This window comes from Ascaphus truei, chromosome 5 (genome assembly GCF_040206685.1).
Source record: "Ascaphus truei isolate aAscTru1 chromosome 5, aAscTru1.hap1, whole genome shotgun sequence".
In the NCBI taxonomy this organism is placed as follows: Eukaryota; Metazoa; Chordata; class Amphibia; order Anura; family Ascaphidae; genus Ascaphus; species Ascaphus truei.
In genome coordinates this window covers 236278383-236294082 of record NC_134487.1, presented here as the reverse complement: position 1 = coordinate 236294082, position 15700 = coordinate 236278383, and the positions used below count along the sequence as shown (strand labels likewise).

Here is a 15700-nt window from a genome sequence, read left to right as displayed (position 1 = left end):
TCTGTAATTTCCCGGTTGTGATCTAGCTTCCTTTTTAAATATAGGCATCACATCTGCTTAATGCCAATCTTGTGGTACTGAGGTGAACAAAATATATTGTGCGCAACTAATAAACCTCTAGTGATATCAGTGATCAGTTGTGTATTAACAAAATCCCTTCTAATTTAAACCATATGAAAAAACCAGTGTGAGAAATAAAGAATATTTTACATAATCGTGTAGTGTGGTACATAGAGCGTCTGCTGCTATAAATCAGGGGGTGGCTCGGCACCACCAAAACACTAAGAAAATGGAGACAAAAAAACAGCGCACAACGCAAATAGTGAAGTATGAAAATAACAAGTGTATATTAAAATAGGGGATAAATATTCTGCGTACATCAAGGTACTAAGACATAAGCATTGAGTGTTTACAACACACAAGTTACCACTCGGCAGCTGCTATTACAGGAATCAGGAGTTTGTTTCCTTCGGCAAGCGTTTGGGGCAGCAGCTGTGATGTTTTCCTTCCTAGGAACATCTCTGCACTCGATCACCGCCTCTATGGAAATCTCCCCTCTGGTCAGCTGGGCTCCTGATAGGTCAAGCGATCTGCAGCCTGCAGTCGCACTCAGAAGGTCCCCGGATTGATCAGTGAGGACTTGGAAGGTTCACACAGTTCTCAGGTCAGTGCAGCCACAAACGGAGACAGACAAGCTGGCTGAGAGCAAAACTCCAGTATGCCACGCTTAACACTAATCACGATTATTAGAGCCCTTTGTTTCTATCAGTATATATATTTTGTCTATTTATATTTATAGTACAGCAGTATACATTTTTTATATATTTCAATTAATCTTACAACGGTATATACTGAATAGGATGTACTGTATATTTATATTTATATTATAGCAGTAGATTTATTTGGTATATTTATATTTATAGTACAACAGTATATACAGTATATTTTGTCTATTTATATTTATAGTACAGCAGTATACATTTTTTGTATATTTCAATTAATCTTACAACAGTATATATATTTTGTCTATTTATATTGAATGTACTGTACAGTATATTACAACATTGCATTTATATACATTTTATATTGCTGCATATTAATAAAACATTTCTGTTCTAGAAAACACTGTATTTTGTTATAAAAGGCGACACAATGAAACAATTTAAAGGAATCAACATTTTATTTATTGGACTAAGTAAAAACATTTGCAGGTGTATGTGGTAAGTACTGTAAAAAAAATATTTATAAAAAGATCATTTTAAAGAAGCAACATTTTATTTATTGGACTTAGTAAAAACATTTCCAGGTGTAAGGAGTAAGTACTGTAGAGGCTTGCTGCACTGTTTTTTTACTGGCTGGTCGCGCAATTGGCGCAGGAACTACGGCAATTGGCATGGGAACTTGGTCAATTGGCGTGGGAACTTTTGTTTAGGGCACCTAGAAATAAAATTTATTTGGCCCCTAGATGTTAGGAACCCCCTCACTTGACCCCAACAAGGTCCGAGCAGTAATGGCGACGAGAAAGGGTCACACCGGCGAGGAGGGTCCTACCATTGAGCGCAAATGGCGGAGAAAGCTTTGAAGTGGCTAAGTCACAATGAGCAGAAACCTGGAACCCAGAACTCCGGTTCTGTTCGAGCTAGAGGGCTCATATTCGGGCACCATGTAGTCCTAGTTGCGGCAGGATTGCATGGCAAATTGCGACCCTCTCGTGGCAACAGAACGGAGTCAGGGTGATGTTAAAGTTCAGGTTTCTGCCATTGACTTGCATGGCAGAAAAAAAGCCACTTTGCTAATGTGCTTTTAAACTGTCTTTTGGTTCCTCCGGTTCCGGGGGTCTTGGGAGGCTGATATTTTGCCACTATGGCAAGGGTCCCCCCGCATGGGGACCAGGTAAATTTCAACCCGCTCAGACCCACAGAACGGGTTATTTTACATTATATTCGCGCAATTGGCGTTGGAACTACTTAGGGCCGCGGTCAAGTTCACGGGCAATTGGCGTGGGAACTTCTGTTCTAGGGCACCTAGGAATAAAATTCTTTTTGCCCATAGATGTTAGGCACTGTATACCACTGTACAGTGTACTGTGGAAGACAAATAATGAAACGATACTGAATATGTAGAATAAATACATAGTTTTATTTAATCAGGGTTTTTTACACAGTATACTGTATGGCCGGAAAACATCAGCATACAGTACAATATTATCCATCGAAATCCCCCCATTAGCCGTTTTATTTTCTGAGGAATGGTCAGCCCCCTAAAGAAGTACCCAGTCAGCCTCACCAAAATAATACGGCAACAAGACAGTACTCACCATAGAATTAAAATTAATTTCCCCCCAGATGTTAGGAACCCCCTCACCTACTGTACTTTAAAATAAATTAAATATGCAATTTTACTATTACTGCGCGCACACGCACAGACTGTGTACTGCAGGTTGAACCGCGAAGGTATTAGACTTCAGAGACAACAGCTCGCAAGCGCCCCCATGCGTTTTTACACGGCATTGCAGTATTGCAGCCAGCCGGAATAAAATGCTTAAATCACAGCCGCGGAAATAACGCTATACACCCCGGGAGAAAATGACACAAAACCGCACATCACCGGGATACTCTGACATTCGCGGAGCTAGCCAAGTAAGAATAAATTTGGTCGCCAGTGTAAAATATGTTTAACATTAACTACAATCGGATAGAAGCTTCACTGTATAAATCAGCGCTACAGTGTTTGCAAGCATTCTAACATTCATTCTAACTTTGACACACGTGACAAATCTGCAAACTCTCGTATTGTAGCCATGTCATTTCATTGATTGTTACTCCATCTCTGAATGATATTTCTGAAATACAAAGGACATATTATCAAAGTTTGCAGTAAAATGATTATGTTATCATGATTGTGATTTCATATGATGAAAATGAGTGTACATGTTTACGCGTAAGGTACACATATGCTTCAATTCAAAGTTGTGTAATGTCAAAGTACAAGCGTTTATCCTTAATCTTGGTGTGAGCGTTTCTTCGTAATCGTACATAAGTGTCCACACGCAACAGAGCTTGCGCGCGCACATCATATTGGCGCCTCCATGTAGCTCATCATAGTAGTAAGTCCACATTGTCACATGATCACGTACCCACGTCATAGATTTACGCGACGTTCACATTAGCCGATGGGGAATACTAAACAATTGTTTGTACATGACCGTGTGTGTGTATATACATGTGTAATGTTCGACAAAATGGTATAACATTTCGCGACAAAACTGTCGCCGCCGCCACCGCCGCAATGCAGACACGGATTGACCATGTTTGAGTCAATCCTGTGATCCGGAGGCGCATACATCTCGGTGACACCGTCATATGGTTCCACAGCGGTTGGTGGCCAGGACACGGGCTGAGGCAGGTACACAGGTTGTCTGTTTTCCCATGCACACAGGTTTTGTCCATGTACGTTTTGCACAATACCATTGTAGTTACCTCCACATTGCATCTAACATTGTGGTACGCACTGTAGTTGGCTTGGGTACGAGACAGCACTCTGTGAACTTTGGTTGTTATGGGGATTACGTAAGAAGAAGCTATTTAGCAGAAGATATGTTCCATGTTCAAAAGTAATCTTAAACGAATCCACAACTTTCCAGCAACAGGCCGGGGGGTAGACTCGTTCAAAACATTCATTCCTTGATAAGTTGTAACGGACTGATACTTTCCATTGTTTTTGATTTGTTGTTTCTTTATAGTAAGGATATTTGTCAGCAATAAATGCATAAATCTCACGGAGAGTCGATGGTTTATCTTGTTGTGATTCGATCGCTTCAAAAAGTAAAAATGTGTATGATTTGAATGGTCATCTCACACTTGAAGCAATGTCTATTCCCTTGTAGTTTTTATTTAAGAATGACAATTTCAAAGCATCTCTTGCAAATACATAATTGGATACTTTTTATCAATGTGACGTTATTCTCAAGGTTAAAATACAAAAGGGACTGTTTACAGCTCCTAGACTCCCACAACCACGTGTTTATAAATAAGAGCATGAGCAAATACTTCAAATACAAAGATTTTTCTAATTAGTAATGATTTGTAATGCAATGTTTACCCAATTATTCTGCCACAAAGTGTGTTTACATTTCCATCGATAAAGATTTTGAGGTGAAGTAAACTAATGTGTTATTTATAACCATATTAACACACATATATACAACAATACAGTACATACATACTGTATATGTTTGTATACATCTACTCAACAAATACTATATATATACAATATATGAACAAAAATAAGACAGTGAGCGCACGCTCCATAGTGTATTATTGTACATTTAATTGGAGGGGGGGATGGAGGAGGGATTAAAAACACTCACAAAGTAGATGTAAATAACAAGCAAATTGTGATAAAAATCACCACCGTGGCAGGCACCGTCCCGTGTCACGTCGGCAGTCCAACAGGAAATCTTCGAACGATTCACCCGGTAGCGTTCATCCTCTGAATGATCAATAAAAGTCCTCCACGCAATGTGGTATTAGAGTAGGGCCTCAATGAAACATCATACACGCTCCGGCCGTAAAGCGTGCATGTAACGTGATGACATAATGTTGTAATGTACGTCCCTGACGCGTTTCGTCACAATAATGCAACTTTATCAAAGGGAAAAAACTTTTTTTCCTTTGTAAATATATATATATATATAGCAAATATGCAAATGTAAATACAACTGTTTGCTCATCTGCATGTCTTAGGCAGGTCTGCAACCCCGCCTTTCACCATTATCACCCAGCACACAGCACTTCCACTGCAGCAAGGGATTCTGGGAAATGACATGCAAATGAGCACACAGTATTTGCTTTGCTGTGGAGGGTTTTTGTCACTTTTTTTACTCATCATAACTTAACTCAGTATGTATGTATATATATATATATATATATATATATATATATATATATATATATATATATATATATATATATATATTGTTCTGTGTGTTCTATGTCAAAAATCTATGTATGTTGCTTTCTAGCCATCTATATATAGATATAATATATATTTGCATGAAGTTTCTATATATCTGTATATACAGATAAATCTAAATACATATCTGTATAGAGAATAATCTCACTATATAGAGACTACGCTATATATAGAGAGACTACTCTATAGATAGAGAGAGACTACTCTGTGTATATAGAGAGACTACTCTGTGTATAGAGAGAGACTACTCTGTATATAGAGAGAGACTACTCTGTTTATAGAGAGAGACTACTCTGTATATAGAGAGACTACTCTGTATATAGAGAGAGACTACTCTGTGTATATAGAGAGAGACTACTCTGTGTATAGAGAGAGACTACTCTGTATATAGAGAGAGACTACTCTGTGTAAATAGAGCGACTACTCTGTGTATAGAGAGACTACTCTGTATATAGAGAGAGACTACTATGTATATAGAGAGAGACATGTCTATCTATATATGTAAATGTATCTGTATAGCTCTAGAGAAGAGATTATTACACACACATATATATATATATGTACATATCTATCTATATCTATATATCTATATATATATATATATATATATATATATATATATATATATATATATATATATATATATATATATATATATATATATATATATATATATATATATATATATATATATATATATATATATACACAGTGTTCGACAAATCACCCAAAAATCTACTCGCCCAACCAAAAAATCTACTCGCCACCTAGTTCCGCCTCCAACCCCACCCCTAGTCCCACCCCCAACCCTAGTCCCGCCCCCAACCCCACTTTAAAATAAAATATATAAATAAAATACATTTAATAAATTCCTAGTCAGAACAACATTCGTTTTTGACATAAATGTATTTATTGTATTACATTATACTACAATTAGTCCTTGGTGTGTGTGTGTGTGTGTGTGTGTGTGTGTGTGTGTGTGTGTGTGTGTGTGTGTGTGTGTGTGTGTGTGTGTGTGTGTGTGTGTGTGTGTGTGTAAATGTTGGATCTAGAAAAGCAGATCTCAAATGTCTAGATCTAGGGCAGTTAAGATATACACTGGCGACACACTTTATTCGAGCTCGGCTAGTCCCACGAATTCGGGTATACCCGGGTGTATTGAGGTTTGTGACTGTTTTCTGCCCGAGTGCATTGGGTTATTTTCAGGCAGGGATTGAAGCATTTTATTCCCGCTGGCTGCAATACTGCACAGTATATATATATATATACTGTATTACAATTCATGAATTTATGCCATCTGGTAGACACGCGAAGCATTTCAGCCTATTAAATCCTAATCATTATCATTTAACAGATCAGCCGCCCGTCAGCCAGGCATGAACCCAGGCTGGGAAGGCAAACGCAACGGGGCTTGTCAGAGGTGAGGAGCGGCGCATTCCAGGTATCTGCCAGGTACATACTGGGTATTTGCTCGAATAAAGTGTGTCGGTGCAGTATATAGGGTAAATAAGATATCCAGATCCAGATTGTGAGACAGAGAGAGTGTGGGTGAGAGACAGAGAGAGTGTGAGACAGAGTGATTATGGGTGTGAGACAGAGAGAGTATGGATGTGAGACAGAGAGAGTATGGGTGAGAGACAGAGAGAGTATGGGTGAGAGACAGAGAGAGTATGGGTGAGAGACAGAGAGAGTATGGGTGAGAGACAGAGAGTGTGAGACAGAGAGAGTATGGGTGTGAGACAGAGAGAGTATGGATGTGATACAGAGAGAGTATGGGTGAGAGACAGAGAGAGTATGGGTGAGAGACAGAGAGAGTGTGAGACAGAGAGAGTGTGGGTGTGAGACAGAGAGAGTATGGGCATGGGCGTCCGCAGAAATGTTTTCAGGGGGGGGCATAATGTTAACTATACAGAGAGAGAGATTGGTTGTGGGGGGGGGGGGGTGACGGGGTGGGTGACTGACACTTTGACTGACTGACTCGTGTGTGACTGACACTTGGGTGACTGACTGACACTTGGGTGGGTGACTGACTGACTGTGGGTTGGTGTCTGTATTCATTCACAGACAGACAGACAGAAACACACACCCTCCCTCTCTCAGACTCTCCCCCTCTCAGACTCTCCCCCTCTCAGACTCTCCCCCTCTCAGACTCTCCCTCTCCCACTCTCCCTCTCCCTCTCAGACTCTCCCTCTCCCTCTCAGACTCTCCCTCTCCCTCTCAGACTCAGACTCTCCCTCTCCCTCTCAGACTCTCCCTCTCAGACTCTCCCTCTCAGACTCTCCCTCTCCCTCTCAGACTGTCCCTCTCCCTCTCAGACTCTCACTCTCCCTTTCACTCTCCCTCTCAGACTCTCCCTCTCCCTCTCAGACTCTCACTCTCCCTCTCAGACTCTCCCTCTCCCTCTCAGACTCTCCCTCTCCCTCTCAGACTCTCCCTCTCCCTCAGACTCTCCCTCTCAGACTCTCACTCTCCCTCTCCCCCTCAGACTCTCTCCCCCTCAGACTCTCTCCACCTCAGACTCTCTCAGACTCCCCCCCTCAGACTCCCTCCCCTTCAGAATCCCTCGCTCACTCAGACTCTCTCTCACTCAGACTCAGACACACACACACCCCACACACCACACACCCCACTCTAATGCAGATAGTCCCAAGGTGTAGCCCCATCTCTTTCTTACCCCCTCTCTTCTTCATTCACTCTCTCCCCTCACCCCTCTCTTCCTCACTTCCTCTATTACACCCCCTGTCTCCTCACTCTTCCCCCTCCATCAATTATGCCCCTCTGACTCAAACCCACTCCCTGAATCCGTCCTCCTCACATTCATTCCCTCCCCCCCTGATCTCACACACACACAGACACACACTCAGACACAAACTCAGACACTCGCAACAAGGGGGAATCGGAGCGGGGGGGGGGAATCGGAGCGGGGGGGGGGGAATCGGAACGGGAAGGGGGGACCCGGAGCAGGGGGGGAATCGGAACGGGAAGGGGGGGACCGGAGCAGGGGGGGGGAGGGAATCAGAGCAGGAGGACAAGGGGGAAGCGAGAGTGGCATGGAGCAGTAGTCACCTGACTTGCTCCATGCAGGAAAGGGCAGGCCTCGCCAGGGAAGGTCAGATAGACTCGCAGGGGTGAGCAAACTTTTTATGCCGAGCCCCCCTTTTCATCCATTTAATTTCTCAGGCCCCCCCTGCCTGACGTAATCAAAATCACATGAACCCCCCCCGCCCCTTTATTAAACGATATACAATGTAAATACAAATATGTTTCAACAGCTCGCGCTTGCAAAATTAGGCTGCGTCCACGCTGCCGCCGAGAGTGGTGACATCACCAACTCTCCAAGCATGAGCACAGGGTGTCCTGCATAATTTTGCAAGCACAAGTGGGGGGTATGGATCAGGGCTATTTCTGTGTTTGTGTGTGGGTGTGGGGTTGTGCGCATTGACTGCTGCTGAGCATGCTTCAATGTCAATTTTGTTTGTCTCGCCAAGCACACAATCAATCACAACACAAACAACACCCCCCACACCACACACAATCACAGCACACATTCAATCACAAAACACACACATCATATATATATATATATATATATATATATATATATATATATATACATATACATATACATATACATATACATATACATACACACACACACACACATCACTATACATATATATACACACACACACACACACACACACACACACACACATCACTATACATATACACACACACATCACTATACATATATATATATACACACACACATCACTATACATATATATATATACACACACACATCACTATACATATATACACACACACACACATCACTATACATATATACACACACACACACACACCACTATACATATACACACACACACAGTGACATCACTATACATATATATACACACACACACACAGTGACATCACTATACATAAACACACACACACACACACACACACACACACACACACACACACACACACACACACACACACACACACACACACACACACACACACACACACACACACACACACACACACACACACACCTCTGTACTGCTTGCTCGGCTCCCCACTCAAGTAAAGACAGGAAGAGGAGGGCTTGTGTCTGTGTGCAGAGGGACGTCCCGCCCCCTCTGCAAGCACAGGGAAACACAGCACGGATCTTCTGCCTGGCATTGCTCTGCTCTGCTCTGCCCCTGCTCTGCTCTGCCCACAGGTTTCGCCGCACAGGCTGCGCCCCCCCTAAATAATTTGGCGCCCCCCAGTTTTGCGCACCGCTGAGATAGGGTTGCGAGGGACAAAAAAAAAAAATCCTGGCAGCGTGCCAACACGCGGCAGCCAATCAGGAGACAAGGGAGGTTTTTTTTTTTTGCAGAAGAGCGCGCTAAATCCTGTCACGCCAGTGCCCTCTGTTCCCCGCTGTTGGCGGCCCAGGATCCAGGGGGGGGCAAGCGCCCCCCCTTGCCCCCCCCTGCGGATGCCCATGAGTATGGGTGAGAGGCAGAGAGAGTATGGGTGAGAGAGACAGAGAGAGTATGGGTGAGAGAGACAGAGAGAGTATGGGTGAGAGAGACAGAGAGAGTATGGATGAGAGAGACAGAGAGAGTATGGGTGAGAGAGACAGAGAGAGTATGGGTGAGAGAGACAGAGAGAGTATGGGTGAGAGAGACAGAGAGAGTATGGGTGAGAGAGACAGAGAGAGTATGGGTGAGAGAGACAGAGAGAGTATGGGTGAGAGAGACAGAGAGAGAGTATGGGTGAGAGAGACAGAGAGAGAGTATGGGTGAGAGAGACAGAGAGAGTATGGGTGAGAGACAGAGGGAGGCAGAGGGAGACAGAGGGAGACAGAGAGACAGAGAGAAAGAGAGGGTGGGTGACACACACACACACACAGAGAGAGAGAGGCTGGGTGACACACAGAGAGAGAGGGTGGGTGACACACACAGAGAGAGAGGGTGGGTGACTGGGTAGGTGGGTGACGTGGGTGGGTACTTGTGGTGTGTCTCTCTCTCTCTCTCTCTCTCTCTCTCTCTCTCTCTCTCTCTCTCTCTCTCTCTCTCTCTCTCCCCACACACACACATTCTCTCTCCCACACACACACTGTGGAGTATGAGGCACCAATCCGAGCAGGCCACCTTTCCCTGTACTCATCACCCGCCCCAGGCGGGGTAGCCCAGCAACCGGGGATGGAGGAAGAAATATACCTGTGCATGTAAAAAAGCACCAAGACTATGCCCTCCAGCCTCCCCACCCCGTGCGCACCAGTACCTCCAGCCCCCTCCCTCCCGTGCGCGACAGTACCTCCAGCCTCCCCATCCCGTGCGCGCCAGTACCTCCAGCCCCCTCCCTATTTGTGACATCATCAGCTTCCCCCTCACACTCCGCATTCATTTTTCTTGAAACCTTTCCCGTTCCCATATATACAGAAGGCAATTCTATTTGCATCGGTTGGTTTTAAAAAGTGGCATTTTTGTGTAGTCCACATTGGAAAATGGCTTTCCTTTAAAATGTGGCAGATGTTGCATTATGAAAAACATGTAGAAATGAAGCTTTGCTATCCATGCTAAACTTTTTCAGTGCCCAGATATGGCCTGAACTACACAAACGCTATGTCTCTTTCTCGCTCATCTCCCTGCACCTGGCTTTGTTATCGTCAAATCTGTTAGGTAAATGTAAAAAATAATAATAACTTACTCCAGCCACACTATGCGCTTGATTCAATATGAAATTAAAGTCTCATTAGATGGTGACATATGTTTCATCGCATTAGCATTGATAATGTATAATTACAGATAAGCTAAAAATAATTTTCTTTCTTGCAACATCCTGTTGCCATCTCCAATATTTCCTAGACCTAGAGCATAAAACATCTCCATTCAGAGATCGTGTAAGCTTTCTTATCTGCTAGGCATACAGTAAGAACAAATGCAGTATCCCAGCCTTGATTCAACTCAAGTTCAAGTGGATACATTGCAGTAGGATTTGGTAACATGCAGATGAACACTCCAAGGGTCACGATATGCTACAGTATGAAACAGTGAGATTGATGTGCTAAAACACCCCCTCTCCCCTCCCCCCTTCATTTGAAGCACAGATTCACATACTCCACTTGGCATTAGTATTCTAGGGGAACAGCACACGTTTTAATAGCCTTTGAAAACCCCAAGAAAGAAGTTCAGCTGAGAATTGTCAGTTAACCCCTTCGTGATAGCTGGCTCTGCAGAAAAGCATGCCGATATATGAAGACCCCCACGCCCCTTTGGCAATGCATTTGCTTTGTTTCCTTTGAAAGACACAAGCCTGCTGCATGAATTCACCAGCAGCCGAGAGACAAGTTTCACAGGAGACAAGCACATGTTGCATTTGCCTCTGATAACATGCAGAATTGGAGGACAGCTCAGTTTAACCACTTCTGTGCCAAAATGTTTATTATTAATCACATTACCTAACCAGGATACCCAAAAAGGTGATATATTAGTTATGGAAAAAACAGTAATTTAAATAAAAAAATAAAAAACAACCTGATGTTGAAGTTTCACTGGGAAGGGGGTTACAATGCAAAGTAACCCTTTCATGCAACAATCTGTGGGGTGGAGTCTGCTGGATACATTTCTAGCCTCATATCCCTATGACCAGTAATGAAAGGAGCACCGATTGTTGCAATAGCTTTGTGGTCAGCAGCATGACACAGGTGGCAGTGAGATCTCAAGCACATATACAAGTAACAAACACCAGCCACACATCCCACTTCCCAATAAAAGTTCCCTGTACCGCTATGTTGCAAAAGCCTTTGGTAGAATAGAGAAGAAAAAACAAACTTTCATGCCATTTTAATTATAATTATGCATCAAGATGCAACATGTTTTGGGTTATGTAAAAATACAATGCTCTGATTAGAGATCCCACCAACACCCCAACTTTTCATTAAGCTCCCACAAAACCACCACATGTTGTAAAATCCTTTGCCAGTGGTAGAACCCCTCTGGCATTAAATGGGTTGAATAAAACGTCCCATTTTGTATATGTGTGTGGTTGAAACACTTACTTTATGTTTGCAATTGCATTCCACTTCTTTTTGCCTCACCGTTCTGTGGCACTGGGCAGGGTGGTAGCACACTGCCCGCCCGCCAGGAACTCACTGCACACATTACTTGCGCTCCCCGAACTCTGGGGCAGGTAGCAGCAGCTGCAGAAACACACACACAGACAGACTGACAGACACACACACTACAAGGGGGATGCATGAGAAGACATCAGTACTTACCTCTGTTCAGAGAAGGAGGGGCAGGCTTGACTGCTCAGCTCACATAGAGCATTACAGCGCGCCAACATGTGTCTGCCCAATCAGGAAGGGGGATTTTTTTTTTGTTTTTTTTTGGCGCCAGCATTGAAAATTTTAAAAACACAAACACGTGTGCTGCTTGGGCCAATATTTACTCGCCCGGAGGTTAAATCCACTCGCTCTGGGTGTGTAAATGTATATGATTGTCGAACACTGTATATAAACATACATTCATACTACATGTAAGCCACAAAACACATAGGGGCTTATGCAGAGAGGATCGGAAAGGGAATTGCGCCATCTTCTGGCCAAAAACTTGCCAGAAAACCTTTTAGTCAGGAGAAAATGGCGCGATTTGTAAAATCCGCCAGAACAGTTTTGTAAAGTGTAAAAGTCGCCACACTCGTGGCGAGAACCTGGAACTCGCCATGCTATTTTAGCGTGCAATGCCAGAAGGACCGAAGCGCTGGAACGCGCCATTCTGCCCTTTACTATGGCGTGTACCAGGTAGCCAGGAAAACTTGGCTATTTTACTACCATCTGCTAAAAGAAGGTAAAGGCGCTTTCTGCATACGGCCATAATTTATCCCAAATTTGTGGATATTTCATTGCCGTTTTCCCTGTTATTCTCGATCCTCTCTGCATAAGCCCCATAGAAGTTTTTTCTACACATACATACACACATACATTCATACCTTGTTAGTTCACAAAGTAGAATGAGAATGACATTCATACATAAAGTTAATATGTTTTCTTTTATGACGACCTTCATATATTATGTACATAGTATTTTTATTAATATTTTAAATTTGTATGTACTTATTTCATATAACGTTAAGTGTATCAACTTTTGTACACAGTGTAATAGAATTACAATTCAATAATTATCTATATTCAAGTACTAATGTAGATTACTTTTCAAAACATAAATTTGAGTAATATGACATACAATTTGTCTATGGGAAAACGACATTTGTCATAAATTGTTATGGACATTTGTCTATTATAATCTTTACATAATTAGCATTTTTGTTTAACAACCAAAAATGTGTAATAATGTAAAAACATTTATTAATGGACAAATGATTCTGAATTCTAACTAATTTCACATTCACAACACATTAAAAACACCAAACTATAAAATATGCATGCATTTGTTGGCACACCAACAAAAACAACACAAACAAATATTCATAGAAAAAATCATGTGTTTGTTTTTTTGATTTTATGATTTGTGACCGAGTAACTGGCCTGTTTGATGGCTCCATTTCAGTTTTTCGTGGTCTACCTCCTCTGTTACTTCTCGTGGTTTTCTGGGTCATGACTGCTGCACTTTGTGGCTGGACAATTGCTGCTGCACTTTGTGGCTGGACAATTGCTGCTGCACTTTGTGGCTGGTTATAGACTGGAGAACTTTGTGGCTGGGTATAGACTGGAAGAGTTTGTGGCTGGTTAAAGACTGGAGCACCTTGTGCCTTGGTATAGACTGGAAGAGTTTGTGGCTGGTTAAAGACAGGTGCACCTTGTGCCTGGGTATAGACAGGAGCAGTTTTTGTCAATGTTTTACAGAAAAAGGAAGTTCTTTCTTTTTGTGTAGTTGATAATTTTCTTTTTTTTGACCTTATTTCAGGTGCCTCTTCAAGAATTTCATCTGTACTAGATGTCTGCATCGCTTCAACCATCGTTGGGGATTCAAGATGAAAGCTTCGTGCTTCAGAGAAGTCATCATTGGATGAAAGTTGCACATTAGTTTGTGGTGACAAAACGCCACCATAGAAAGAGCCATCATTGTTTGCGCTAAAGTGGCCTTCATTTGCTGTTGACTTTGTCTGAAGTTGATTCCCATGTATTAGAGTGTTTACAAGAGATTTGAGTGTGATATTCATTATATGCAATTCTTCTGGGATTTTGACGATGATATTTTTAATATTCCTCATTTCTGATGCCATAGTTTGATGTACTCCCATAATTTCCTGATGGTGGGTATTTTGAATTTGAATCATCCTTGCTTCGGAGGCATCAATTGCTACCAAACTGTCTTGTTGGTTCCTGGCATGATGTACTTGATGTGTTTGTGTTAATACTGGACTCGGAAGATCATTACGTTCAATCTCTGTATGTAGAAAAAAAAAAAAAACACCTTAGTCACATTTAACATTGTTCACATATTTTTATGTAAGCATGTGTGTTGCTCAAATTCCTGAGAAGTAAAATTATAATTATATTCATATAAAATAATTGTTTATAAATTACTTTTGATGTGGCATTATTGACCGACAATGTAACATGATCGATTGAGTGAATGATTACTTCAGGGTTGAGCTAAATGATTATGCAGAGCCTCCTTTTCATCCATGCAAGTTATTGTGACCCCCCCTGTCTGATAAACATCGTCCTTTTTTTACGGTATACAATTTAAATACAATGTAAATACAAATGTGTAAATACTTATTTCGACATTTTTCGGTAGCTACATTATGCATTTGCCACTGAGAGTGGTGACATCACCAACTCTGAAAGCACAAACACAGGCTGTCCTGCATAATTTCGCACACAAGCGGGGTGGCATGGATCGGCCCAATATCTGTGTGTGTTTGTGTGGCTGTGTGTGTACATTGAAACACGCTCAGCAACAGTCAAAGTGAAACCATTTTGACTCCACAAGCGCCAAGGTTGGGAGAGTGTATGCCCCCCAGTTTGTGCACCGCTGCATGAAATAACACACACACACATCACAACACCCCCAACCCCAGGTGAAACTACTACTACTACTGTACTGCAAGTTCCAATCACCCATGCTTCTTAACAGTGGAGCGACAAAACAGACAGGAAAAGAAAGATGACTTGTGTCTGTGTGCAGAGAGAAGCCCCGTCCACGGTGCAAGCATAGGGAAGCAGAAAGTAGCTGCAGTTGCTTGGCTGTGCCGTACACTACTGTGCCCATTCACGTTTCATGGCAGAGCCAGCGCCACCACCATAAATTATTTTTACATACACAGTTTGCGCAATGATGGTTTACATCATGTAATCTTCGTAGCTAATGAATGCTGGTGATTGTACTACTTTAGATGCACATTTATGATAAACTATGTAGAAAAAAAAACATATCTGATGACTCACTGGAATCATTTTCAATACTTTATAGTTTGTGAGTATTTAATGTTTAACATCAAGTACGGATATCTGTGGAGGCAATATATTCATGTAATACGAGATTATTGAATGTTTGTATTTCTTAAACGTTTACATTCATAGTGACCTTAGATAATAGCAATGTATATTAATTTGAAATGCTAACTTGTGAGGCATAACTTCACACACCCTCCTATCGCTTAGTGAAATTTATATGAGTTCAACATCATATGTGCCAAGTTTCTATTAATAAGTATGCCGATATCACCAAGATCTGCATGTGATCTGTGTTC

The 15700-nt window shown here is 42.1% G+C and overlaps 1 long non-coding RNA gene across 1 annotated transcript; it reads left to right on the top strand.

Moving 5' to 3' along the window:
* Window positions 1-543: 543 nt before the first annotated feature.
* LOC142494545 (uncharacterized) lies at window positions 544-14472 on the top strand. Its single transcript, XR_012801522.1, has 3 exons — window positions 544-664; window positions 1120-1220; window positions 13906-14472. It is a non-coding gene; the product is annotated as an uncharacterized LOC142494545 (long non-coding RNA).
* The last annotated feature ends 1228 nt before the right edge of the window (window positions 14473-15700 follow it).